The 27,808-nt window shown below is 46.1% G+C and overlaps 1 protein-coding gene across 3 annotated transcripts in view; it reads left to right on the top strand.

Moving 5' to 3' along the window:
• The first annotated feature begins 4,082 nt into the window (after positions 1-4,082).
• si:dkey-171c9.3 overlaps positions 4,083-27,808 on the top strand; it is a 57,195-nt gene continuing 33,469 nt past the window's right edge. For 2 of the 3 annotated variants that reach the window (XM_038775897.1, XM_038775896.1), the window contains exon 1: positions 4,083-4,204. The gene's annotated coding sequence lies outside the window, so the exon portion shown is untranslated. The remainder of the gene's footprint in view (positions 4,205-27,808) is intronic. The other variant, XM_038775898.1, reaches the window with a different exon arrangement.

Here is a 27,808-nt window from a genome sequence, read left to right as displayed (position 1 = left end):
ATTTCCTTCTTAAATATATTCAGTGATTTGGCCTCCACAGCCTTCTGTGGTAGAGAATTGGGAGCCATTGCCGATCCACCTTCATGCCTTTTGACAAAGTTCCCCAATCTCTCTTAGCCAACTCACACCTCATACCTTCCATGTTGCCCTTGTTTAGATTTAGGACCCTAGTTTCAGATCAGACTTCTTCACTTTCCATCCTAATGAAGAATTCTTGTCAGGTTAGGGTCACTGTTCCCTTAAGGACCCCGCACAATGAGATTATTAATTAACCCCTTCTCATTGCATAATAATAAATCTAGGATAGCATGTTCCCCACTTGGTTCCTCAACATACTGGTCTATAAAACCATCTGGTACACACACCAGCAATTCATCTGCCGCAGAATTATTGGTAATTTGATTTGCCCAATCTATATATAGTTTAAAGTCACCCATGATTGCCAAAGCACCCATATTACATGCATCTCAAATTTCCTGTTTTTCCTGTTCTTTATTGCAACTTGAACTGGAACATAGCACACCAGAAGCATGTTTACACATATCTTACACTGTATCCACAACCCTTGGACCATGTGAGATTTCACCTCACTTCCTTCAGTGACTTTCCACTTCTGATCTCTTAAAGTGGATCCTCAGCATAGGGACCTGAAACTCACTGCCTGAGAGGGTGGCAGAGGCAGAAACTCTCCAAGCAATTAAAAAGTAACTTGGATATCGACTTGAAGAGATGTGAGTTCAAGGCTATGGACCAGCTGCAGGAATGAGGGGTAGGTCTGGGCACCTCTTTGTCAACCAGCAGAGGCATAGTGGGCTGAATGGCCTCTTATGTAATAAATGGTCTAGGATTCAAAGTGTTTTGGATTTGGAGTAAACAATTCAGTTGCCTTTCATACACTCGTTGCTTCTCTGAAGCAGATCTCAAGACTTTTTACTGGATTTGAATTGAGGTAGCCTTGAAACTTTTATCGTTACCCAGAACTTCCCACCTCCAAACTGGCTGCAGACACTAGTTATTCAATCAGAACAAATTTACCAGAAAATCCTGAATACAAGAAAGAAAATGTGAAACTGCAGATACATTAGGCTTAAAAGGAAAACAGAAAGGCCTCATTTGCTTTTCACAACCAATGAATATCTAAAAGTACAAACAGTTGATTGTAAGGTAGGGCAGCACAGTGCACAGTGTAGTACTGCAGTCTCATGGTGCCGAGGTCCCAGGTTTAATTCCGGCTCTGGGTCACTGTCCTTGTGGACTTTGCATATTCTCCCCGTGTTTGTGTGAGTTTCGCCCCCACAACCAAAGATGTGCAGGGTAGGTGAATTGAACATGCTAGAGTGCCCCTTAATTGGAAAAAATGAATTGGGTACTCTAAATTTTTTTTTAAAAAGTTGATTGTAAGAACATAGAACATAGAGCAGTACAGTACAGGCCCTTCGGCCCTCGATGTTGCGCCGACCTGTGAAACCACTCTAAAGCCCATCTACACTATTGCCTTATCATCAATATCTCTATCCAATGACCATTTGAATGCCCTTAGTGTTAGCTGTCCACTACTGTTGCAGGCAGGGCATTCCATGCCCCTACTACTCTCTGAGTAAAGAACCTACCTCTGACATCTGTCCTATATCTATCTCCCCTCAATTTAAAGCTATGTCCCCTCGTGCTAGACATCACCATCCGAGGAAAAAGGCTCTCACTGTCCACCCTATCTAATCCTCTGATCATCTTGTATGCCTCAATTAAGTCACCTCAACCTTCTTCTCTCTAACGAAAACAGCCTCAAGTCCCTCAGCCTTCCCTCATAAGATCTTCCCTCCATACCAGGCAACATTCTGGTAAATCTCCTCTGCACCCTTTCCAATGCTTCCACATCCTTCCTATAATGCGGCAACCAGAATTGCACGCAATGCTCCAAATGCAGCCGCACCAGAGATTTGTACAGCTGCAACATGACCTCATGGCTCCGAAACTCAATCCCTCTACCAATAAAAGCTAACACACCGTACGCCTTCTTAACAACCCTCTCAACCTGGGTGGCAACTTTCAGGGATCTATGGACATGGACACCGAGATCTCTCTGCTCATCCTCACTACCAAGAATCTTACCATTAGCCCAGTACTCTGTCTTCCTGTTATTCCTTCCAAAATTAATCACCTCACTTTTCTGCATTAAAACTCCATTTGCCACCTCTCAGCCCAGGCCTGCAGCTTATCTATGTCCCTCTGTAACTTGAAACATCCTTCCGCACTGTCCACAACTCCACCGACTTTAGTGTCATCTGCAAATTTACTCACCCATCCTTCTACGCCCTCCTCCAGCAGTGGCCCCAAAACAGATCCTTGTCGTACACCACTAGTAACTGGACTCCAGTCTGAACATTTACCAGCAACCACCACCCTTTGTCGTCTTCCAGCTAGCCAATTTCTGATCCAAACTGCTAAATCACCTTGAATCCCATGCCTCCGTATTTTCTGCAATAGCCTACCGTGGGGAACCTTATCAAACGCTTTACTGAAATCCATATACACCACATCAACTGCTTTATGCTCATCCATCTGTTTGGTCACCTTCTCAAAGAACTCAATAAGGTTTGTGAGGCACGACCTACCTTCACAAAATCGTGTTGACTATCTCTAATCAAATTATTCCTTTCCGGATGATTATACATCCTATCTCTTATAAACCTTTCCAAGACTTTGCCCACAACAGAAGTAAGGCTCACTGGTCTATAGTTACCGGGGTTGTCTCTACTCCCCTTCTTGAACAACGGGACAACATTTGCTATCCTCCAGTCTTCTGGCACTATTCCTGTAGACAAAGATGACTTAAAGATCAAAGCCAAAGGCTCAGCAATTCCTCCCTAGCTTCCCAGAGAATGCTAGGATAAATCCCATCTGGCCCAGGGGACTTATCTATTTTCACACTTTCCAGAATTGCTAACACCTCCTCCTTATGAACCTCAAGCCCTTCTAGTCTAGTAGCCTGTATCTCAGTATTCGCCTCGACAACATTGTCTTTTTCCTGCGTGAATACTGACGAAAAATATCCATTTAACAAAGATACTTGGAGAAGTCAAGACCACATTACAATGTAGGCAACACAGCAGCCAGTATGTGCACAGCACAGCAAACTCCCACAAACAGAAATGTGATAATGATCAGATACTGTCACCTGTTTTTGTGATGTTGATTGAAGGATAAATATTGGCCAGGACACCAGAGATAATAATAATTACCTTTATTGTCATAAGTAGGCTAACATTAACACTGCAATGAAGTTACTGTGAAAAGCCCCTAGTCGCCACATTCTGCCGCCTGTTCAGGTACACCAAGGGAGAATTCAGAATGTCCAATTCACCTAACAGCACGTCTTTTGAGACTTGTGGGAGGAAACCGGAGCACTCGGAAGAAACCCACACAGACACTGGGAGTACGCGCAGACTCCACACAGACAAGAATGTTAGCACAGTGGTTAGCACTGTTGCCCCACAGCTCCAGGGTCCCAGGTTCAATTCCCGCCTTGGGTCACTGTGTGTGTGGAGTCTGCATGTTCTCCCTGTGTCTGCGTGGGCTTCCTCCGGGTGCTCCGGTTTCCTCCCACAAGTCATTAGCTGAATCGGACATTCTGAATTCTCCGTCAGTGTACCCAAACAGGTGCCGGGATGTGGCGACTAGAGGCTTTTCACAGTAACTTCTTTGCAGTGTTAATGTAAGCCTACGTGTGACAATAAAGATTATTTTATTTCATTTCTTTATTTTTATTTATTTTATGAGCAATGTTATTGTTTCTATGAGACAAGACAAGGAGCTGTACTAATGGGCTACGCAAAGTTATTAAGTGCATACAGGAAATGCATTATCACTTTGATGGCACATGAGTACAGCACTCATCTCTAGAGTGCTCCGAAGCTAAACACGTCTAGCATTACCACTCAACTGAAACCGACCAGTTCCGTTTCAGCACAGGCAGATGTTAATTTGCAACTCTTAAGGTCCCGCCCCAGCACAGCTCCCATTGGTGACAATTACTCCTCAACTGTCAATGTCAGGGTAAACCCAGGAACCGGCTGTCAATCAGCACTGTTGGAACACTGAACAGTCAGCGAAGTAGCAAAGCAGCGCGAAGCAATTCAGACTCCTAAAGGGGAGTTTGGTCAGCGACTGTAATCCCATCCACAAAGGTAGGGACCGAGTCACAGAGGTAAGCAACACTTGTCTACTTTCTTATTCTTTTCGGTGGTTCGGATCCCACAATTATGCTGCTCGTCCGAATAATCTAAAATTATAACAACGATGAATTATCTATTTAACGTATTTTAATTTTCATAGGAGTTTCGTTCAGTTTTTTCTTTATTCACCCGTTAGGCATACATCAGCTACCATGCTCAGTCTAGAAACATATATCGTTGTTATTATGACACAAGAACATTCCACGCAAGCATGAATAGTATTTTCTGCCTCAGAATAACAGGTGTTAAAAGTTACTTCTGTTTAAACTAACTTTCCTAGGACGTGAGTCATGCTTTCACATCTTCCGCCACTTTTAATAACAAAAACTTGTTTAAAGTCGTTTTTTCCTTTTGTTTTCTTGGAAATATCATTTTAATTAAGTCAGTTCATCCATTGCTGAGGATTATTAATTAATTCTATTAAAAAAATTAAACTTTTTAAAGTGCTGGTTCAATACAAAGATACTTCCAAATTGATATATATTATAAGTAGAATATATAGATGGTTGAATTGGTGAAAACACGTTACAGCCATGTGCTGTTAAAAGTTCGGGTTCATAAGTGACTAAGCAATGAGTAAAAGATTAATATATGGGGGGTTATTTTGCATTGTATATTTTGGGAATATAAATGAGGAGGTAAGAAGAAATACTCTGTCAGTATTGTGATACAATACTGTGATACAATTGTAAAACATATTTGCTGAATATACTTACGGTGTCACATCTAGAAATGCCCTTGGTCCCCAATATTTTTCCACTTGTTCATTCTTATCATTTTATTCGGTCTATTTGCCAATATTGATAACAAAAAGTGAATTTATAATAAATGTATATTTTTAAATGTCCAAATTTCAAACTTCAAAGCAAACCAGTTTTCATAGTTTAAATATGGACTTAGAGGTAGACATTTTATTATGGACTATATGTGAGGGATATCATTTTTAAAAATGAAAGTCTGTAAATTAGTTATGCATTGGCTTTTTACAGTGTGCTAAATGATAATATACCAATGTCACGGAAAAGTTCTGGCCTTAAAAAGAACACCCTGGTTATATAGAAAAGAGTTAACAGCATGGTGAAAGCTGACCACAGAATCCATACCACTTGCACAATGCATTGTTTCAAAAAGGAACACCAAATGTTGAAATATTGCAATGCCAATTAGGTCATGAAGGGCAATGCAGGCAAAAACCCAAATACAGAGCCCCACATGTGTGTGTGGGCTACTGAGAGTGGGGCTCTCTACATGCTCACTGCTGCCTTGATTAGTGAGCTAGTCACACTTGTGTAAAGCTGTACATGCCTCCAAGACATGGACCAATATGGAAATATTCAGGGTCGTACATTATGTCAAAGCCTAGAGTATCTGAGGAAATGCTAACACCGCCAAGTATTGGTTAATTTAGTTTGCCATCTGTGACATAACTTGTATTGTGAAAAACTTTCAGAAACAAGTTTTAAACTTCGGGAAAAAAAAACAAATTATACTGTTCTTGATGACATTACCTTTGCTTGGCAATTGCTCAATTATCAGGCTGCAGAGGCCCAATAGGCACAATTCTGGTGAAAAGCAAACATGGTAAGAATTCCTCTGGGTATGTAGCAGCATTCATGTGTTGTAAAAAATTTTTTCCAATTCAGGAGCAATTTAGCGTGGCCAATTCACCTACCCTGCATATCTTTGGGTTGTGGGGGTGAGATCCACCCAGACACAAGGCGAATGTGCAAACTCCACACGGATAGTGAGTCAGGGCGGGAGTGAACCCGGGTCCTCGGCACCGTGAGGCAGCAGTGCTCACCACTGCACCACCGTGCTGCCCAAGCATCCATGTGTTTATGAATATTTCTCCTGTTGATGTTTCTATTAAGAAGTGAAAGTATTTTTGTCATTCACAGGGTGTGGGTGTTGCAGGCTAGGCCAGCTCTAATAATTCCAGAAGGTGTTGGGTGAAAGGCCAAACTGGTTTATTTGAAAATGAAAATAAAGCCACTACCACGGCACACAAAGCTGTCTGTCCGGGTCTGGGAGTGACATTTAAAGATCCCGATACTGAGCCCCAAGTGGGCGGGCCTCCGCCCACTCACCACGGGAACTCTTTGTCTACGAAGTCCACGGGGAGATCAATCAGCCATTTCCCCATGGTCCTCTTAAGGGTTATCACACCAGCAGCATTTATTGCTCATCGCTAATCACCCTTGAGAAGGTGGTGGTGAAGCACCTTTTTGAAAAGCTGCAGTCCATGTGGTGTAGGTGCACCCACAGCACAGTACCTTTAATCAGGGAGTTCCAGGATTTTGAGTCAGTGACAGTGAAGCAATATAGTTCCAGGTCAAGAATATGAGTGGGTTGGAGGGGAACTTACATGTCACGGTGTTCCTATATGCCCGCTCTCCTTGACCTTCTAGGTGGTAGAGATTGCAGGTTTGGAAAGTGCTGTCAAAGAAACCTTGGTGAGTTGTTGCACTGAATCTTGTACTTAGTACACACAGTACACACTGCTGCATTTATTCATCGGTTGTGGTGGGAGTGAATGTTGGTGGTGGGTAGGGTGCTGATTAGGTGGGCTGTTTTGTCCTGGGTGGTGTCACATTTCTTGAACATTGTTAGAGCTAGGCAAGTGGGGGGTATTCCATCCCATCACACTCCTGACTTGTGCCTTGTCGATGGTGGACAGGCTTTGGGGAGTTACTCGCTGCACAATCCCTAGCCATTGACCTGCTGCTATAGAAATGGTATTTTTATGACTTTTCCAGTTGAGTTTCTGGTCAATGGTACCCCCCAGGCTGTTGATAGTGGGGGATTCAGTTATGATGATGCCATTGAATGTCAAAAGGAGATAAATGGTTAGATTCTCTCTTATTGAAACTGCCCATTGCTTGGCCCTTGTATGGTCAAAACCTGAATATTGTCAAGGTCTCATTGCAAATGGACATGGACTGTTTCAGTATCTGAGGATTCACAAATGGTGCTAAACATTGTGCGGTCACTCGCGAACAGCCCCACTTTTAATCTCACGAATGAGGGAACATGATGGATGGTTGTGCCTAGAACATTATATAATAATAACCTTTATTGTCACAAGTAGGCTTACATTAAAACTGCAATGAAGTTACTGTAAAAAGCCCCTAGTCGCAACATTCCGGCGCCTGTTCGGGTACACAGTGCTAGAATTTAGAATGTCCAATTCACCTAACAGCACGTCTTTTGGGACCTGTTAGAACAAACTGGAGCACCCGGAGGAATCCCACACAGATACAGGGAGACCATGCAAACTCCACACAGACAATGGCCAAAGCTGGGAATCAAACCTGGGATCCTGGAGCTGTGAAGCAACAGTGCTACCCACTGTGCGACTGTGATATCCTATTGGGGTCCGGTTTAGCTCACTTGGCTAGATAGCTGGTTCATGATGCAGGGCAAGGCCAGCAGCGCAGGTTCAATTCCTGTACCAGCTAAGGTTATTCATGAAGGCCCGTCTTCTCAACCTTGCCCCTCACCTGAGGTGTGGTGATTCTCAGGTTGAATCACCACCTGCCAGCTCTCCCACCCAAAAGGGGAAAGCAGCCTATGGTCATGTGGGACGATGGTGACTTTATCTTTATATGGGTTTATATTGTCATTCAATATGTCAAAGAGGGACTAAATTCTGAATGTCATTACACATAACTCCAGAAGGCATTCTACCTTTCCTTGTAAATGGAAATTATGTCTTGTTGTGATGAATGGAGGATTTTGGGAATATTGGATTCTAAATATTGGAACAATTTAAGGGTTAAAAGCTAGGGGTTATAGTGTGTTTGACTGCAGTGGTCATGTTGTTTTTTAAAAATTGATTTCTTTTGTAAATGCCTGGGAGGACTAGGAGCCAGAAGATGAAATTGACTAAAGGAATGTGGCTTATCAACCCGGGGTTTAACTGTGAAAAATCCCTGGGGAGTTCATGAGCTTTGCAACCTGCAGATATAATTTCTTTTCTCAGCTTCGAGAAATTAGGTAATTGCTGGGTCGAGATAAGCAATGAAGAAAGTCAGTTTTGGAGATGGCTTTGGTTGAGAGAAGAGATAAATTCTGATCTGTCTGACACAATTCTCTCACAATAGGATAGATTAAAAAGTAATAATACTTAAAGCAGAGCAGTCTTGTCTGGGGACAGGAAGAAACTGAAACATGCCAGGTGAACCAGCTTTATGAAGATATTCAGTCAGAGTCTGAAGAGGTTTTAACAGGAGCCAAATCTGTTTTATAAAGCAAGTTTTACTCTATGTCATGCTGATTTCTTGTTGCTTAATGGGAAATTGAGTAGTTGTGTTTAAGGGATAATTGTAAGCTGTTCTTTTCTAGTGTGAAGTTAAAGGTTTTAAGATTGTATTCAAGATTGTATTTTGTTATTAAAAAAATCCCTAATTGTCCAGGCAATTATTCCTGGAGTGAATCATTTTATCCGCACAATCTTACAAAAAAATATAATATTGAGGTTTTGGTCCAATGTCCTAGTCACTGTTGGGGTCTGGTCTGGGATCATAATACTACAATATTCATAACTATCCACTACTTTAATGAAAACTATTAATAAATTAGTGTGGTCCATAAGATTGTATGCAAAGGATTTAAATATGAATCTGTATAAATATTGTATAGTTTCAACTATTACAGGTAAGGTATGTTCGACAAACAGGCTGATATTGTTGAGTTCTGACCCAATATATTTGCATTAAATGAGCTACCACATTCAAATTGGAATGGGGGAAACCACTGATATGATACGCTGGCTAATTTTTAAGTGTGTAATTATCTCCAGGTTTCTTGAGTAGCAGAAAACGTATTAGAACTCTCATTGTGACCATCAATGCACAATTGAAACTGATTTGATATGTAAGTACTGAGCTTAACCAGTTAATCTCATTTTGGAAACGTATTTTTTTTTAACTAAATGTTCCTCCCTTCATATTCAACCATTCACGTCAAACCAAAAGAATAGTCATAAAGGGCAGCACGGTGGCCTAGTGGTTAGCACAACCGCCTCACGGCGCTGAGGTCCCAGGTTCGAACCCGGCTCTGGGTCACTGTCCATGTGGAGTTTGCACATTCTCCCCGTGTCTGCGTGGGTTTCGCCCCCACAGCCCAAAAATGTGCAGAGTTGGTGGATTGGCCACGCTAAATTGCCCCTTAATTGGAAAAAATAATTGGGTAATCTAAATTTAAAAAAAAAAGAATAGTCATAGAAAATATGTCACCCAAACCCTGGTGGTATTTGCTGCCTGTTTATCCCCCAAAAGATTGCTCTTGCACATGCCACACTACAAATGCAGCTATAAACACTGGACCAAGAGAGAATATTGCTGATGACCAAGATATTTATTTGTTTCTCTTATGTGTGATTTGAACTAACATTTAAATAAAATAAATCGTTACTCGCGTTTTTACATTTCAAAATTACACTGAGCTAAAAATATTGACAGAACATAGAGTGATAGTCAGCAGTACAACACAGTGACAGCATATTCTCCCATGTTATTTTGCTGCTTGGGGAAGATTCACTCCCAGCACATTAAACATTTGAGAACTTGCAGCATAAGCGACTTATGATAAAGTTCATATTTCATGGTACTAAGGTGAATCTGAGCATGGATAAACAGATAGATCAAGACAGAAAGTAAAAGGAAGTTTCTGAGACTGGAAATGAAATGAAATGAAAATCACATATTGTCACAAGTAGGCTTCAAATGAAGTTACTGTGAAAAGCTCCAAGTCCCCACATTCCGGCGCCTGTTTGGGGAGGCTGGTATGGGAATTGAACCGTGCTGCTGGCCTGCCTTGGTCTGCTTTAAAAGCCAGTGATTTAGCCCAGTGTGCTAAACCAAAGCGAGAGTGATTAGTATTCCGCAGAAGTTCTATGAGAATTGTTCTGTTTTAATATATACATGTAGGTGATCTGCACCAAGTAGTTGAAAACAATTTCAAATTTGATGACAGTTTAAAATGTAGAGGGTTATGCCATAATATAAGGAATTTGAACGATTGCAGTGTGACACATTGGATAATAGTTGGACAGGTTGGTGACACATGCAGATCAGAAAAAGAAAAACTTATTTAGTCCTTTTCATGACTACATAGGAAATAGGATCGGGAGTTGGCCCTTTGAGTCTGCTCCGCCATTCAGTTGGATCATGACCGATGATCTGCTTCAATGCCATTTTCCAGCACTATCCCCTATCCCTGGATGTGTTACTATCTAGAAATCTATCGATCTCTGTCTTGAAAATACTGAGTGACTGAGTATTGACAGTCCTCTGGGATACAGAAATCCAAAAATGTACCACCCTCTGGATGAAGAAATTCCTTTTCGTCTCAGTCCTAAATGGCATACCCCTTATTCTGAAACCATGTCCCTTCGTTCTCGACTCCCCAACCAGGGGAACTATCCTTCCTATATCTAACTTGACAAGTCCTGTATGGATTTTGTATGTTTCAAGGAGAAACACACTTCTAAACTCTGGGGAATACAGGCTCAGTCTCCTCAATTTCTCCTCTTAGGATAATCCCGCCATCTCAGGAATCAATCTGCTGAACCTTTATTGCACTTTCTCTAGGGCAAGTATATGCTTCCTTAGGTAAGGAGACCAAAGCTTCCCACAATACTCCAGGTGTGATCTATATGGTTGCAGCAAGACATCTTTACTCTGTACTCAAATCCTCTTGCAAAAAATGGCTAACATACCATTTGCCTTCCTACTTTCATTCCGGACCAACATGTTTGCTTCAGTCATACATAAACAAAGATACCCAGGTCCTTTTGGACATCAACACTTCTCAATCTCTCACCATTTTAGAAATACTCTGCATTTAATTTTTTCCTACCAAAGTGGCTATCTTCGCATTTCTCACATTATATTCCACCTGTCACGCACTTGCCCACTCACTTAATCTGTCAAAGTCCCTTTGCAGCCAATTTGCATCTTTCTCACAACTCCCACTCCCACCTATTTTTGTGTCATCAGCAAACTTGGAATTATTACATTTGGTCCTCATATACAAATTATTGATAATACATTATGAATAGCTATGGCCCAAGCACTGATCCTTGTGGTACCACACTAGTTACAGCCTGCCATCCTGAGAATGAAGCATTTATTCTACTTTCCTGTTTTCTGTCCGTTAACCAATTCTCAATCCATGCCAGTATATTACCCTCAAACCTAGCCCTTATTTGGCTTTCTAACCTCTTGTATGGGACCTTTATTGAAAACCCTTTAAAAATACCAATGCACTGCATTACACCCTTTTACTTACATAGATACATACATAGAACATAGAACACTACAGCGCAGTACGGGCCCTTCGGCCCTCGATGTTGCGCCGACCTGTGAAACCATCTGAAGCCTATCTGACCTACACTATTCCATTTTCATCCATATGTCTATCCAGTGACCACTTAAATGCCCTTAAAGTTGGCGAGTCTACTACTGTTGCAGGCAGGGCGTTCCACACCCCTACTACTCTCTGAGTAAAGAAACTGCCTCTGACATCTGTCCTATATCTATCACCCCTCAATTTAAAGCTATGTCCCCTCGTGTTGGTCATCACCATCCGAGGAAAAAGACTCTCACTGTCCACCCTATCTAACCCTCTGACTATCTTATATGTCTCTATTAAGTCACCTCTCAGCCTTCTCCTCTCTAACGAAAACAACCTCAATTCCCTGAGCCTTTCCTCGTAAGACCTTCCCTCCATACCAGGCAACATCCTAGTAAATCTCCTCTGAACCCTTTCCAAAGCTTCCACATCCTTCCTATAATGTGGTGACCAGAACTGCACGCAGTACTCCAGGTGCGGCCGCACCAGAGTTATGTACAGCTGCAGCATGACCTTGTGGTTCCGAAACTCAATCCCCCTGCTTATAAAGGCTAGCACACCATATGCCTTCTTAACAGCCCTATTAACCTGGGTGGCAACTTTCAGGGATTTATGTACCTGGAGGCCGAGATCTCTCTGTTCATCTACACTACCAAGAATCTTGCCATTAGCCCAGTACTCTGCATTCCTGTTACTCCTTCCAAAGTGAACCACCTCACACTTTTCCGCATTAAACTCCATCTGCCACCTCTCAGCCCAGCTCTGCAGCTTATCTATGTCCCTCTGTATCCTATAACATCCTTCAGCTCTATCCACAACTCCACTGACCTTCGTGTCATCTGCAAATTTACTAACCCATCCTTCTACACCCTCTTCCAGGTCATTTATAAAAATGACAAACAGCAGTGGCCCCAAAACAGATCCTTGCGGTACACCACTAGTAACTGATACAGAGAACATACAGTGCAGAAGGAGGCCATTCGGCCCATCGAGTCTGCACCGACCCTAATCTGCTAATTATATCCTCAAATATGATTTATTTTGCATAATTCCTTGTTGAAACTGTCTAATTTTTTTTTACAATATTCTTATTGAAATTTTAACATTTTATATTGCAAAGTTCACAGAACACAACCGTGCCAACACATATACCAGAAAAAATACAACCTAGAACAGTAACAGAAAGCCCAAAAATAGAAATAACCTCCAGAACTACCCCCCCCCCCTCACTAACCTCCCCCCTTCCGCCCACTAACTATGATCAGGGGCTGGATTTTCAGCTGTCAGGATTCTCCTTTGCGCCGGCAGCCCAGGGGTTTGCTGACGGCATGGGGCTGCTCACAACAGGAACCCATCAATCGATCTCTTCACCATGAACTTGACCTTCTCGAGGTACAAGAATGGCATCAAATCACTGACCCACACTTCAGAACTAGGTGGCACCTCCTGCCTCTAGCTCAGCAGTACCATCACTGGGCCAACAGCGATGCGAATTCCAAAGCATTCGCCTCCCCGCCGTCCTCAACTCCAGTTGGTCTGACACCCAAATACAGCAACTAACAGAAAGGGCTCTAAGTCAATATTCAGGATTGCCAATATGGTGTGGAAAAAGGACTGCCAAAAAACCACCGGCTTAGGACAGGACCAAAACATGTCTGTATGGTGAGCAGGCAGTCTCTAGCAATACTTACACTTATCCTCAAACTCTCGAAAAATTGACTCATCCTAGCCCTGGTAAGGTGCGCCCTAAACACCACCTTTAGCTGCATCAAGCTCAATCTCACACAGAATGATACTCCACACCTCCTCCTGCAAAATGGGTCCTAGCTCCTCCTCCTATCTGGCCTTTACCTCATCCACTAAAACCTGCTCTTCCCCCATGATCTGCCCATATATGACACTGTCCAATCCCACCCTTATTTTATAAGTGTCCTGTTAACACATCCTTTATCATAGATCCAAACATTTTCCTGACTACTGATGCCAGGCTAACAGATCTGAAGTTACTTGTTTTCTCATTCCATCCTTTCTTAAATATTGGAGTTACATTTGCTACCTTCTAATCTGTAGCTTTTTGGAAGATGGCCAGCAATGCATCCATTATCTCTCCAGCCACCTCTTTCAACACTCCGGGATGTACATCATCAGATCCAGAGGAGTTATCAACTTTCAATACCATTAATCTCTCCAAAGCTACCTGTTTTACAAATACTAATTTATTTCATTTCCTATTCCCACTAAACTCTTATATTATGATCCAGCAGGTGGTAAGTGCTGCGCATACCAAATTTTACAACAAGAAAATACGCATACTGAAGGGTCGGGAGAATGTCCCCTCCCCCAGCAGCATCTTAAACATGCCCGCTATGTATGCCCAGCATCCGCTCCTTCGGACCCCTCCGGGAGCCCAACGATTCTCAGGCTCTGCTGGCGGGACCTATTCTCTAGGTCCTCCACCTTTTCCAGGGGCCTTTTCTGCTGGTCTCTCAGCATCCCCATTTCCAACTCCACCGCAGTTCTTCCCTCAGCAGTGGGCTTTTAGGGGAACGGCAGAGGCTATAGGTGGAGTTCGGCTTATTAACCACAGGGAGGGCTGTAGAGCAGATGAGAAAAGCGAGGGGGCGAGGGGGGAAATTTATGAGCATGGGGAGAAAGCAAGTAGAATTCTTGCACAGCAACTTAGAAAGTGGGAGGCAGCCAGGGAGATAGGGAAAGTAAAGGATGGGAACGGGAGCCTGGATGGAGACTCAGTAGGGGTGAATAAGGCGTTCCAGGAGTTCTATAGTAGGCTGTACAGGTCGGAACCCCCAGCTGGGCTGGAGGGGATGAGGCACTTCCTAGGGGGGCTGAATTTCCCGAAGGTGGATGGGGAGCTGCTAGAAGGGCTGGTGCCCCAGATCGGGGTGGAAGAGATAGCGGAGGGTCTGAAGACCATGCAGCCGGCTAAAGCCCCGGGGCTGGACGGGTACCCAGTGGAGTTGAGACATTGGTGCTTCCCCCAACGATGTCACAGGCCACAATTTTGTTGATCCTGAAGCGGGACAAGGACCCGGAGCTGTGTGGGTCCTATAGGCCGATATCCCTATTGATTGTGGACGCCAAACTACTGGCTAAAATTTTGTCCTCTAGGATTGAGTGCCGGAAGTTATTGGGGAGGACCCATGGTGCTGGCAGCCCTGAGAGTCTGGAGGTAGTGGAGGAGACATGTGGGAGCGGAGGGAGCATCGGTCTGGTCTCCAACCTGTAATAATCACCGGATTGCCCCGGAAAGGATGGATGTAGGGTTTTGGAGATGGCAGAGAGCAGGGATTGAGAGGATGGGAGATGTGTTTATAGATGGGAGCTTTCCTAGTCTGAGGGAGCTGGAGGAGAAATTTGGATAGGTGAGGGGAAATGAGTTTGGGTACCTGCAGGTGCGGGATTTCCTACGTAGCCAGGTTTCAACCTTCCCGCTCCTACCACCAAGGGGGATACAGGACAGGGTAGTTTCCAGAGTGTTCACCGGCTCCACATGACAGTGGCCTGGATAAGCGGGTTCTTTGGTGTAGAAGATAGATGTGCAAGGTGTGCGGGAGGACCAGCGAACCATGTCCACATGTTCTGGACATACCCAAAGCTTAGGGGATTTTGGCAGGGGTTTGCGGATGTCATGTCCATGGTGTTGAAAACAAGGGTGGCACCGAGTCCAGAGGTGGCATTCTTCGGGGTGTCGGTAGATCCGGGAATCCAGGAGGAGAAAGAGGCAGACGTTCTGGCCTTTACTTCCCTGGTAGCCCGGAGACGGATACTATTAGCTTGGAGGTACTCCTAATAAGCTTACCACTGTTAGCAAACCTTCCTACTATGAATAAAACCTTACAATTAATACTAAATAACCAGAGTTTTAGAAGATAAATGAGGAAAATACTCAGCCATACTCATGACTTCCCCATGGAGGGAGCTCCCATGGTCTTTTAAACTGGTAGTCACTCTTCATGTACTTTAAACTCTAGCTACTTAAGTGATCATCACTTCCTTCGCCACTGGACTGACTTCCCTCACGCACCAAATTCCCAAGCTCACATTCTATGACCAGCTGCATTCGGTAACCAGCTTCGTGCTTGCTTACTTTATGCACCTAGCAAGACTCTCTCTATTTATGAGAGCTGAAATTCGACAGCAATGAGTCAACATTACCTACCAGAGAAACTCGTTCAAACTAGCTATGTGATTAACGAACTGCAGCTGCCTCTCCTGAAGGGAGCTTGTTGATTCCTGACTAAGACTGGCTATCTCAAATTATTTTATGGCCAATGAAGTACATTTTGAAGTGTCGTTGCTGTTGTAATGTGGGAAACGCAGCAGCCAATTTGAGCTCTGGAAACTTCCACGAAGAGCAATGTGATAATCACCAAATATAATCTGTATTTTGTGATGTTGATGAAGGGATAAATCTTGTCTAGGGGACCAGGAATAAGGCCTTCTTCTTCTTCCTCTTAGATAGAATCAAGGAAAACCCAAAAGCTTTCTATAGGTATGTCAGGAATAAAAGAATGACTAGGGTAAGAGTAGGGCCAATCAAGGACAGTGGTGGGAATTTGTGTGTGGAGGCTGAGGAGATAAGCGAGATACTAAATGAATACTTTTCTTCAGTGTTCACTCAGGAAAAAGATAATGTTGTGGAGGAGAATGCTGAGACCCAGGCTATTAGAATAGATGGCATTGAGGTGCGTAGGGAAGAAGTGTTGGCAATTCTGGACAAGGTGAAAATAGATAAGTCCCCGGGGCCTGATGGGATTTATCCTAGGATTCTCTGGGAAGCCAGGGAAGAGATTGCTGAGCCTTTGGCTTTGATTTTTAGGTCATCATTGGCTACAGGAATAGTGCCAGAGGATTGGAGGGTAGCAAATGTGGTCCCTTTGTTCAAGAAGGGGAGTAGAGATAACCCCGGTAACTATAGGCCGGTGAGCCTCACGTCTGTTGTGGGGAAAGTCTTGGAGAGGATTATAAAAGATTTATAATCATCTAGATAGGAATAATATGATTAGGGATAGTCAGCATGGTTTTGTGAAGGGTAGGTCATGCCTCACAAACCTTATCGAATTCTTTGAGAAGGTGACTGAACAGGTAGACGAGGGTAGAGCAGTTGATGTGGTGTATATGGATTTCAGTAAAGCGTTTGATAAGGTTCCCCACGGTCGGCTATTGCAGAAAATACGGAGGCTGGGGATTGTGGGTGATTTAGAGATGTGGATCAGAAATTGGCTACTTGAAAGAAGACAGAGGGTGGTGGTTGATGGCAAATGTTCAGAATGGAGTTCAGTTACGAGTGGCGTACCACAAGGATCTGTTCTGGGGCCGTTGCTGTTTGTCATTTTTATAAATGACCTAGAGGAGGGCACAGAAGGATGGGTGAGTAAATTTGCAGACGACACTAAAGTCGGTGGAGTTGTAGACAGTGCGGAAGGATGTTGCAGGTTACAGAGGGACATAGATAAGCTGCAGAGCTGGGCTGAGAGGTGGCAAATGGAGTTTAATGTAGAGAAGTGTGAGGTGATTCACTTTGGAAAGAAAAACAGGAATGCGGAATATTTGGCTAATGGTAAAATTCTTGGCAGTGTGGATGAGCAGAGGGATCTCGGTGTCCATGTACATAGATCCCTGAAAGTTGCCACCCAGGTTGATAGGGTTGTGAAGAAGGCCTATGGTGTGTTGGCCTTTATTGGTAGAGGGATTGAGTTCCGGAGCCATGAGGTCATGTTGCAGCTGTACAAAACTCTGGTACGGCCGCATTTGGAGTATTGCGTACAGTTCTGGTCGCCTCATTATAGGAAGGACGTGGAAGCTTTGGAACGGGTGCAGAGGAGATTTACCAGGATGTTGCCTGGTATGGAGGGAAAATCTTATGAGGAAAGGCTGATGGACTTGAGGTTGTTCTCGTTAGAGAGAAGAAGGTTAAGAGGTGACTTAATAGAGGCATACAAAATGATCAGAGGGTTAGATAGGGTGGACAGCGAGAGCCTTCTCCCGCGAATGGAGGTGGCTAGCACGAGGGGACATAGCCTTAAATTGAGGGGTAATAGATATAGGACAGACGTCAGAGGTAGGTTTTTTACACAAAGAGTGGTGAGGCCGTGGAATGCCCTACCTGCAACAGTAGTGACCTCGCCAACATTGAGGGCATTTAAAAGTTTATTGGATAAGCATATGGATGATAATGGCATAGTGTAGGTTAGATGGCCTTTAGTTTTTGACTTCCCATGTCGGTGCAACATCGTGGGCCGAAGGGCCTGTACTGCGCTGTATCGTTCTATGTTCTAAAAAAGTAAAAAATAGTGCTAAGCCACCTTTAATATCCACCCATGCAGGCAGATCTGGGCCTTGATTCAATGCCTCATCTGAAAGATCGCACCTCCAACAGTGAAGCACTCCCTCAGTACTGAACTGGTGTGTCAGCTATGATATTTGTGCTCAAGTCCCAGAATGGGACTTGCACCTGGAATCCTGTGATTGTTGGCTTGCTACCAACTGAACCATGGCTGACATTATCATTTCAAGTCCTCTCCAAGAGATCGTTCTACCTTTGCACTTACCTCATTTTCAAGTTCCTGCACAGTAGTGCCCAGAAGAAGGCGTATTCTTAAATAAAAGTGAAATAATGTGGATGCTGCAAATCCAAAATAAAAACTGAAAATTCTGGATAAACTCAGAGGTCAGGCTGCATCTGTGACAAGAGAAGATGTATTCTTTCAATTTACTATTATACTTGATTTTAAAACTATCAGGTGTATCCCAGTAAACACCCTTTTCTCCCACTTAATCTCCCACTCCTGTCTTCAGTCGGGAGGAAATGGTCCAACTCAACATGGGAAGATGATGTGGTTGGTTTTCTGAAAGGATCAGATCAAGAGAGCTGAAGAATCTGTCCAGTTATTGTCCCAAAAATAGAGGGGCTGGAGCACCTTCCCTAGACATCCGTGACTACAACTCAGATCTTAAATTCCATTTCTGTATTGTGCCTTAGTCAAGTTTTAACCAGGAAAGGGTCAGAGCTTACCTACTTAAAGCCTAATTTCAAATTGAAGGCTAGTGAGATGATTATGGCATTACAGTATCTCTAAACTAAGCCATTATTTCATTTTCTCTACTCTAATTGAATCCGGAATTGTAGGATGGATAAAATCCCAATCCTCCTTTGGATCTTTTTACAATGTCCCAACAAACCCGGATGGTATGAATGTTTCTTCTTCAGGATCTAATTCAATGTGCACCCCCCAGGGTGCATGCAAAATCAAACCCGCTCTCTGAAATTATTTGGGAACCTGGGCCAGTTCTTGATCTTCCAGATACAGTGCAATATATTGAGCAAAGTTGCATTTCTTTCCCTGGGTGAGATTCTCCGACCCCCCGCCGGGTCGAGAATCGCCCGGGGCCGACGTCAAGCCCGCCCACGCCGTGTCCCGAAATCTCCGCCCCCCCCGATGTTTGGCGGGGGTGGGAATCGCGGCACGCCGGTCGGCGGGCCCCCCGTGGCGATTCTCTGGCCCGTGATGGGCCGAAGTCCCGCCGCTGACTAGCCTCTCCCGCCGGCGTGGATTAAACAACCTCTCTTACCGGGCGGGATTGGCGGCGCTGGTGGGCGTCGGGGTCCTGGGGGTGGGGGGGGGGGGGGGGGCGGTGGCATGGGGTGATCTGACCCCAGGGGGGTGCCCCAACGGTGGCCTGGCCTGCGATCAGGGCCCACCGATCGGCAGACGGGCCTGTTCAGGGGGGGCACTCTTTTTCTTCCACCTTCGCCATGGTCTTCACCATGGCGGAGGCGGAAGAGACTCCCTCCCCTGCACACGCGCCGGTATGACTTCAGCAGCCGCTGACGCTCCGGCGCATGCGCGGACTTACGCCAGCCGGCGAAGTCCTTTCGGCCCCAGCTGGTGTGGTGCCAAAGGCCATTCACGCCAGCCGGCGGAGTGGGAACCACTTCGGCGCGGGCCTAGCCCCTCAATGTGAGGGCTTGGCCCCTTTGGGGCGGCCCAACGCCGGAGTGGTTCACGTCATTCCATCCCACGGGACCCCCCGCCTCGCCGGGTAGGGGAGAATCCCGGCCATGCCTGTCTCCATTCCCTTCCCTAGTTATGGCCAATTAGTTCATCAGGATGGGGCAAAAACTGTTTCCATTAAATTAACTCAGCGTGCTGAATACTGTTAGCAAGACCGTGGGCTGCATGTAGAAAGTTACTGCGTGATCTGTGGTTAATGATCTTATATCAGATGTGGGGCTTCCGTACTGCTGCCTTGCTGCTGTTTTCACAGTCACCTTACAGGATGTGGAAGGTTCCACTCTGTTATCATCAGACGGCACCAGAGCTCACATTGCTCTCTGAATAGCTACAACATTTTTTTCTATTTACCATGTGCTATTTCTAACATGCGTGAAGGCTGAACAACAACTTGCCACATTAAAGAAAATGCTTTATGAGAATATTGAGACAAAGTAACAACAATCTCATTTCTCTGGCTGCAAAAGTATGGACCTCTCATGGTGCTCATCACTGGTGCAAAATCTTTCAACAGTAAGGTTTTTGCCAGCACTTGGGCTAGAGTATAGGTTCCAACTGATGTGTTGGGTAAGCTGGGTGTGCGAGGACTGCATTTACTGCATTAGTGAGAGAGACAGGCTTCCAACAATTGAAGAAATGTAACTCGATTTTATTGAACTCTTAACTATCATACATACTTTAACTGTGGGTCGACACTATGCTGACTTGACTGGAGACCTGAGGCTAACCTGACCAGACTATCTTACTACCACATGGTGGATGTTCTAGTTGCTGCTCACGGGCTCTGACTGTCTCAGAGGCTGGATCCCAAGAGAGCGAGAAAACTAGTGCCCTCTGGCTTTATAGTGGTTGTGTCCTGTCTGGTGATTGGCTGCTGTGTTCTGTGTGTTCATGTGTGTCAATCACTCTGTGCACCATCATATACTTGTGTGTATATTATGACACCAACCTCTACTTTGTGGCTTGTTGACAATGCGCTTGGCAGATAGAATAAACAGGTTAAGGGAACTAATTTACTCACAGCAGAATATGTTCATGTTGTGTACTAAGGTGCTAGTGCATTTTCTTTACCAAGAGATGAACATAATAAAACACTCATGTGAAACATAACTGGAATTCTACAGCTTTTCAAAGCTGTTAAAGACTGAACTTTACGTTTCGTAGAAGTGAACTTGAAGTTTAAGTCTACCACCTTGCATAGAATGCCAATACCTTTCTCTTGGCAGCCAGTCTGTGGTGTGAGAGAGGTCCAATCAATGACCAATTGATTTCTCCCATAAAAAGGTAAAATATTGTGGTGCTGGAAATCTGAAATAAAATCAGAAAATATTGTAAATTCTCAGGACAGACATCTGTGGAGGGAGAAACAGACTAAATGGATTGAATTTTCCCATATGCATTAGGACCCTGTGAGTCCCAAGTCTGCATTGGCTGGGAGGGAGATCAGCTGAACAGTCTGCCCAGAGTTGGCCTCTTAATTGGACATCTCCTTAGGATGGTTCCTGTGAGTACCAGCCCAAAAGGGCTGACCAATCTAGAGTCTCAGTAGCCCACCAGGGGGAGTAGGGTGCTGATGAAGCAAATCAGTCTAACATGAGGGAGCCTCAAAATGGAGGCACCCTCAAGATGTATAAATTGAATTGAAGGTTTCAGAGGAGCTGAATGTGTTAATGGAGCTCAGCTGGGGAAAACCAATTGGCAGAAGACTTTGGGCAATGCTTTGAGTTTTACCCATTGCTGGCAGTCCATATTTAAAACTTTAAACCTCTGACTGGTCTCCAGCCTTTAGCAGGGAGGTCACTTCCATGCAGCTGGTGGCTTCCACACATGGTGGAGGCCAGCTGTCAGCAGTGATGCAAAATTGCCTCGATTGATGCCATAAGTCCACAAATTGCTTTTCTGCCTCCATGTAGAGAGCAGGGGAACCAACTTCTAGGTCATCCCTGGAGAACTTTCCCCATTGACAGGAAAGTGTCAGGGAGCCAGCCCGCCACTATTGGGCTTGGAAAGTTCAGCCCAATGTTTCAGTTCAATGGCCTGATGGAGGTCATCAACCTGAAACATAAGGCTCCATTCAACTAATTGGGAGCGAGTGCGTTTAGCCATCTGTTTCCTGGCGCTCGCAGCACTGAGGAACGCATGGCTGAACAATGCGTCTCGCGTTGTACAAGGGGTCTCAGCGGGGAAAGCGTGGCCAATGTTGCCATAGCACCGTCTGGTACACTGAGCTCCGCTCGACAGAATTCCCCAATGGTGCGAGAGATTCCCGAAGCAACCATCAAACTCCACCGCCCCCGCAACACCCATGCAGGGAACCCCTGGCCCGATTACATGCGCCCAAACAATGCCAGTTTGGCAACTTTGCAGTTCCAACATGGCACCCTGACAGTATTCTTGCCAGCTGGAAGTGCCATCTGGGTGCTTTGGCAATGCCAGAAAGGCACTGCCAGGCTGCCCAAGTAGCACTAGTGCCAGGGAACCACCCTGCCCAAAGGGCATGCAGCTGGGTGTCGCCGATCCCCTGGGATCGCCGTGTCGTGGGTCGCGTGGGGCCTCACCCATCGGGAACTCAGCGTGGCGGCTCCCAGGTTCGATCCCGGCTCTGGGTCACTGTCCGCGTGGAGTTTGCACATTCTCCCTGTGTTTGCGTGGGTTTTGCCCCCACAACCCAAAGATGTGCAGGGTAGGTGGATTTGCCACGCTAAATTGCCCCTTACTTTGGAAAAAATGAATTGGTACTCTAAATTTAATTTTTAAAAACTGTACAAAGAAGTTAGAATCACATTGGCAAGATTTGGTCCTGTTATAATCAGATGTTAGTACTTCTGATTTGCAGAGAAAAGTCTTGACATGTAGATTCAAAACATTCCTGAAGAATTTGTGTTCCAGGGTAAACAGAGGACAGATCAGGTGGGTTCTGTTAATCGCAAATGCTCCTCGCTACCACTCAGACAGATGCCATACTTCACTCCCAAATCAGCAAGAAAATCAAATCGGGAGGGTGGTGAAGGTGGGCTTTAAATGCCCACCACATAGCTGAGTAGTGCAAACAGAAACCCTCTGTTAAAAAAGAATTGGAAGTTTTACTGATCACTGTACTATTTCCTGTCGGTAGTAGAGTTGTGCAGTGCAGTAACAGTATGAATGTGCTTCATTTCCTATTATGAAGCACTGTGTATCAAACATAGATCATTATCTCACTTGCACAAAGCAGGATCGATCAGTAACCGTTAATCTGCCACCTGCTGCCTTTGTCATAACCTCGTTGGGTTGAATTCAGAACATTTGAGGAATCCAAAAATGACACTTTCCATTTGAGTTTGGGGAGGGAGGAGGGGTGGGTGGTAGTGTAGATCGCCATGGAGTTAGTTACCAGACCCTGTTTTTTAAATATGTATGATATTTTACACTATTTTTGTACCAACATCTTCTAACAGGGTCAAATCTTGCCAATGTGATCCCAACGTCTTTATACATCTAATATCAACTTGGTTTTGCCACACTTTATCTTGCTCCCTTTCCCAAACCTCACACGTTTGCCACTGCTTGTCAGGGTCAATGCCCCATTATGAATTAGTCACACACGCCCAGGACCACTTTCATACAGAAAAATGTATCCCATGTCATCAAAACACATTTGTTGATTTTCAAATATATGTATAAAATTTATTTATATATATATACATACTGGGTTTTCCTTTTATTTCTTTTTTAAATTTAGAGTACCAATCCTTTCTTTCTTTTCTAATTCAGGGGCAATTTAGCGTGGCCATCCGTTGAGGTTGTGGGGGTGAGGCCGACACAGACACGGGGAGAATGTGCAAACTCTTGTTATAAAAAATAAATTTAGAGTACCTAATTCATTATTTACAATTAAGGGGCAATTTAGAGTGGCCAGTTCACCTACCCTGCACATCTTAGGGTTGTGGGGCGAAACCCACGCAAACACGGGGAGAATGTGCAAACGCCACAGGAACGTGGTCCAGAGCCGGGATCGAACCTAGGACCTCGGCGCCGTGAGGCAACAGGGCTAACCCACTGCGCCACCGTGATGCCCCAGAATGTGCAAACTCCACATGGACAGTTACCCAGGGCCAGGGTTGAACCCAGATCTTCGGTGCCATGAGGCAGCAGTGCTAACCACTGCGCCACCTTGCTGCCCCTCATACTGGGCTTTCCAATCTTGTGCACACCAACCTATGACTTTCTACTCACTAAAGTGAATGGTATCATGGACTGACTGGGGCAAAAGTTTAAAATCCTAACCATTGGGCAGAATACTACCAAAAATGGCAAACTCAGTTCCGGTGAGGAAAACATTGCAAATCCCGTCTGCACCTGTGGCGAGAAATCTCAAAGAATATTGAGCCTCTCAAACACATGGGGCGAAATTCTCCCAAAACGGGAGAAATCGTAAAACTGCCGTAAAACCCGGGCGGGTTTTACGGCATCGCGCCCCTTCCCGACGGGGGACCGATTCTGGTCCCCCGTCGGGGCTAGCAGCCCGACGTCGGAGGCTCCGACAAGTCGGGCTTAACGAAAATCGTTAAACCCGCTTGCCGGAGTTAGCACCGGCTGACGCGTCATATGACGTCAGCCGCGCATGCGCATGTGGGAAGACTCCACCCGCGCATGCGCGGGTGACGTCATCGCGTTTTTGCGCGAAACCCGCGCATGCGCGGGCCGGGTTGCCCCTCAGCCGCCCCGCGTATTGATACTGCGGGGCGGCGGAAGGACAAATAGTGCGCGGGCATCGGGCCCGCTGCCCGCGATCGGTGGGCACCGATCGCGGGCCCATGGCACCCTTGGCACGGCCGTGGTACTGCCGTGCCAATCGGTGCCATGGTTATTTTTTGCGAGTTTGTCACGACGTTTTTACGAACGGCAGGACCAGGTGTGTTTGCCGTTCGTAAAAAGGTCGTAAAGGGCTGGGACTTCGGCCCTTCTAACAGCTGAGAATCGCTGCCGGCCGTAAAAAAAACGGCGGCAGCGATTCTTGTCGGGATTTTGGCGGCGGGGGGGGGAGAATAGCGGGAGGGCGTCAAAAAAGTCGGGAAGGCCCTCCCGCTATTCTCCCACCCGTCGTGGGGGGGGGGGGAGAATTTCGCCCGTGTTTTTTTGGCCTACCGTTGAGTCACTTGCCCTGGGTTAACTTAATCTCTGCAATCAGTGGGGAGCACCATGCAAACACCTCCACAGCACTTGTTCCAGATCCAGTCAATGGCAGCCAGGAAGCCTGCTCCCAAATTCTCAGAGGCAGCTCTCACCAGACTCCTGGATGGAGTGTAGCAGAGGCGGGACGTCCTATACCCCCGTTCCAGAGTGCCTCCATCCACCTGGGAGGCAGTGGCTGTGTTAGTCAGTGCCAGCTTCCTGCAGAAGAGGGCGGGGCAGCAGTGCCGCAAAATAAATGAATGACCTTCGGTGGTGAGGGTAAGTCAGGCACCTCCAGTCTCTCATCACATCCCATCATCCACCCCTCGCACCTCCAATATGATCTCTCCCAGCCACCTTGCGAGTTGCCAGCACCTGTCACTGGGTCCTCTCCCTTCTCCCCCACACCCTCAATCAATCCCCATACCTACTCTACTCCTCATATCCCCACAGCCACTTTTGTCCCATGTGTGCCGCTCCTCATCTGAACTGGCAGGACTCCAGCCTACAATCTCCAGCATCTGTCTCTTTACAGGACAAACCCAAACACAACAGGCATGAGCGGGCACAGCCACCTGGAATGATGTGCAAGCTCTGATGCTCCACTCCATTTGAGGAAAGAACCATTGAGCTGGCCGGGGAGGAACAGGACCATGCCGGTTCGGAGGGAGAAGTGAGGGCTGCGATCAAAAGTGAGAACCCCCAGGACACACAGTCATTCCTCAAGCCTCACGTGAGAAAACATCTTGCATCATTTATCCCCCGTGATGTTCTAATGTCATCTCCCTCCTATTGCAGGGCATTCAAAGGGGAAGCCTGGACCACCTAACACCCCTTGGAAACAACAGACCCAAGCAACTCCAAGGGATAATTCTTAGACATCAGGCGTCACATCTGTCACCCGCACCCTCCAACAGTGCAGATACTCAAGCCTCGGTGGGATTAACGAGAGGCACACGTCTAGGTCACTCACTCGTGAGCACCTCACAGCTGATGATCTACAGCAGGTGTAGAGTACGGTGGGGCTTCTGGATCTCTCTGCAGCTGCCCCTCCATCCCAAGGAGGATGCAGGGGTTCCCGGGCACCCTAAGGGAAGAGGATTGACAGGAGTGCAGCTGGGGCCTTCCACCCAGGAGACAGTGGGGGTGTCCAGCCCATCTGACACCCCACACCCTGTGAGCGACACACAGCACACTGAGGAGCGTAGCACTGAAAAAAACCTTTGCTGCCCAAAGGTAGGCTGGGGCCTTCAAAGTCCAGGCCCCCCCAGGGGACACCTAACAAGGTCATCACAGCCAACAAGGCGTGGTAGGCAGCAGGCCGCCACAACCTGTGCTGTGGATCCTGGGCATACACCTAGACCCAGTGGGAGGGCGAGGAAGTTTAAGAAACTGCAGGCCCTGGTGGGCATGGATGAACATAGGCACTAGTTTAGATAGGTGACCACTATAATATAGCATCTGTAATAATATCACTTTGTTCACCAGCAGATCCTCCACCCTGTCATGTCGTCATGGTGCCATGCTCTTCTCACTAGTGCCTGCACCACGCAGATCCAGAAACCCCCACGCACACTTGGCACTTCATCCCTGTGCAGTGTGAGAGTGGCAGCGCTACGTTTCTGCCATCTCCCACACTAATGATTCAGTAAAGACGAGCCGCTGCTGGCAGGGTTACCCACCCACCCCCACACACAGCATCAATGCTCGGGCCTCGCATGTCTGCCACTCTTCTCCAGTGATGAGGATGCTCTGGGCTGACAAAGTGCAGAGAGATCCACCCTGGAGGAGAGTAGGAGGACCTCCGGCCTCGGAGGGGGCTGCAGCAGGTGCGAGCCCACCCAGCGTCTCTGAACCTCTTCATTGGCAGCACACATTCAGCTCTCTATCAGGCAGGAGTCAGACATATGACAAGTGGATCCCTAACAAGTGGATTTGAATTTCCACATGCCTTAACCCCTTTGTTGTCACAATGCTACCTGAGTGTGACAGCACTAACACTACAGCATTGCTCACACTGCAGCCACCTTCCCCAAAGTGAGCGTCTTTATCACTCATGAAGCAGGATGCACCCATTCCTCAGTTCCCCACTTTGCTCTTGCAGCTCACATTGAACCCCACCCAATAACCTCACAATCCCCTGTGGTGCTGGCCGTATATAATCACCTCCTCCTACCCACTTTCCAGCTCTCACTGAGGATGGACTCCCCCAAAAGCGATTTGAGCACAAGCCCAGCAAGGAGGACACGGGAAGCAATGCCTTCATGCCAGCCTACAGACCCGCTTAAAGCAAGGGGTGCCCCAAAATGAATGGAAGGTAAGGCCTGCCAGCAATCCCTCCCTCCAGGATTGAGAAGCTGAACCCCAGCCCTGATCCCGAGTTGAGTTTCTCTGTGTCCCCCATGTCCTCTCCAGTGCACCCTGGGCAATAATGACCCTGGAGATTCATGGTGGCCTGAGCACTTGTAGTAAACCACTGTTGCACCTCTATTAGGTGATGTATAGTAGGACCTGTACTACAGGTACATTGGTAGTCCCTGAGTATCAATATGTGTGTCCTCCATGCTGCAGCCATTTCGCCAGCTGCTGTGGGAGGCCACATCTTAGAGCAATAAAGCTTCAGTTGTACCCAACTCAAGTCTTTGTGCAATCTAAGGGGCAGCACGGTGGTCTAGTGGTTAGCACAACCGCCTCACGGCGCTGAGGTCCCAGGTTCGATCCCGGCTCTTGGTCACTGTCCGTGTGGAGTTTGCACATTCTCCCCGTGTCTGTGTGAGTTTCGCCCCCACAACCCAAAAATGTGCATAGTAGGTGGATTGGCCACGCTAAATTGCCCCTTAATTGGAAAAAATAATTGGGTAATCGACGCCGAAGCCATGACGCTTCTCAAAGAGAATTACGCTCAGAAGACGAACACGCTCTTCGCTAGGCACGTACCCGCCACTCGCTCTCAACTCCCTGGTGAGTCCATAGAAGACATGGCGGGCCCTAATCCCACTCGTCCGGGACTGTGACTGTCAGGCCGTTACG

The sequence above is a fragment of the Scyliorhinus canicula genome, chromosome 17 (genome assembly GCF_902713615.1).
Source record: "Scyliorhinus canicula chromosome 17, sScyCan1.1, whole genome shotgun sequence".
Lineage (NCBI taxonomy): Eukaryota > Metazoa > Chordata > Chondrichthyes > Carcharhiniformes > Scyliorhinidae > Scyliorhinus > Scyliorhinus canicula.
This window is presented reverse-complemented; position numbering and strand designations above follow the sequence as displayed.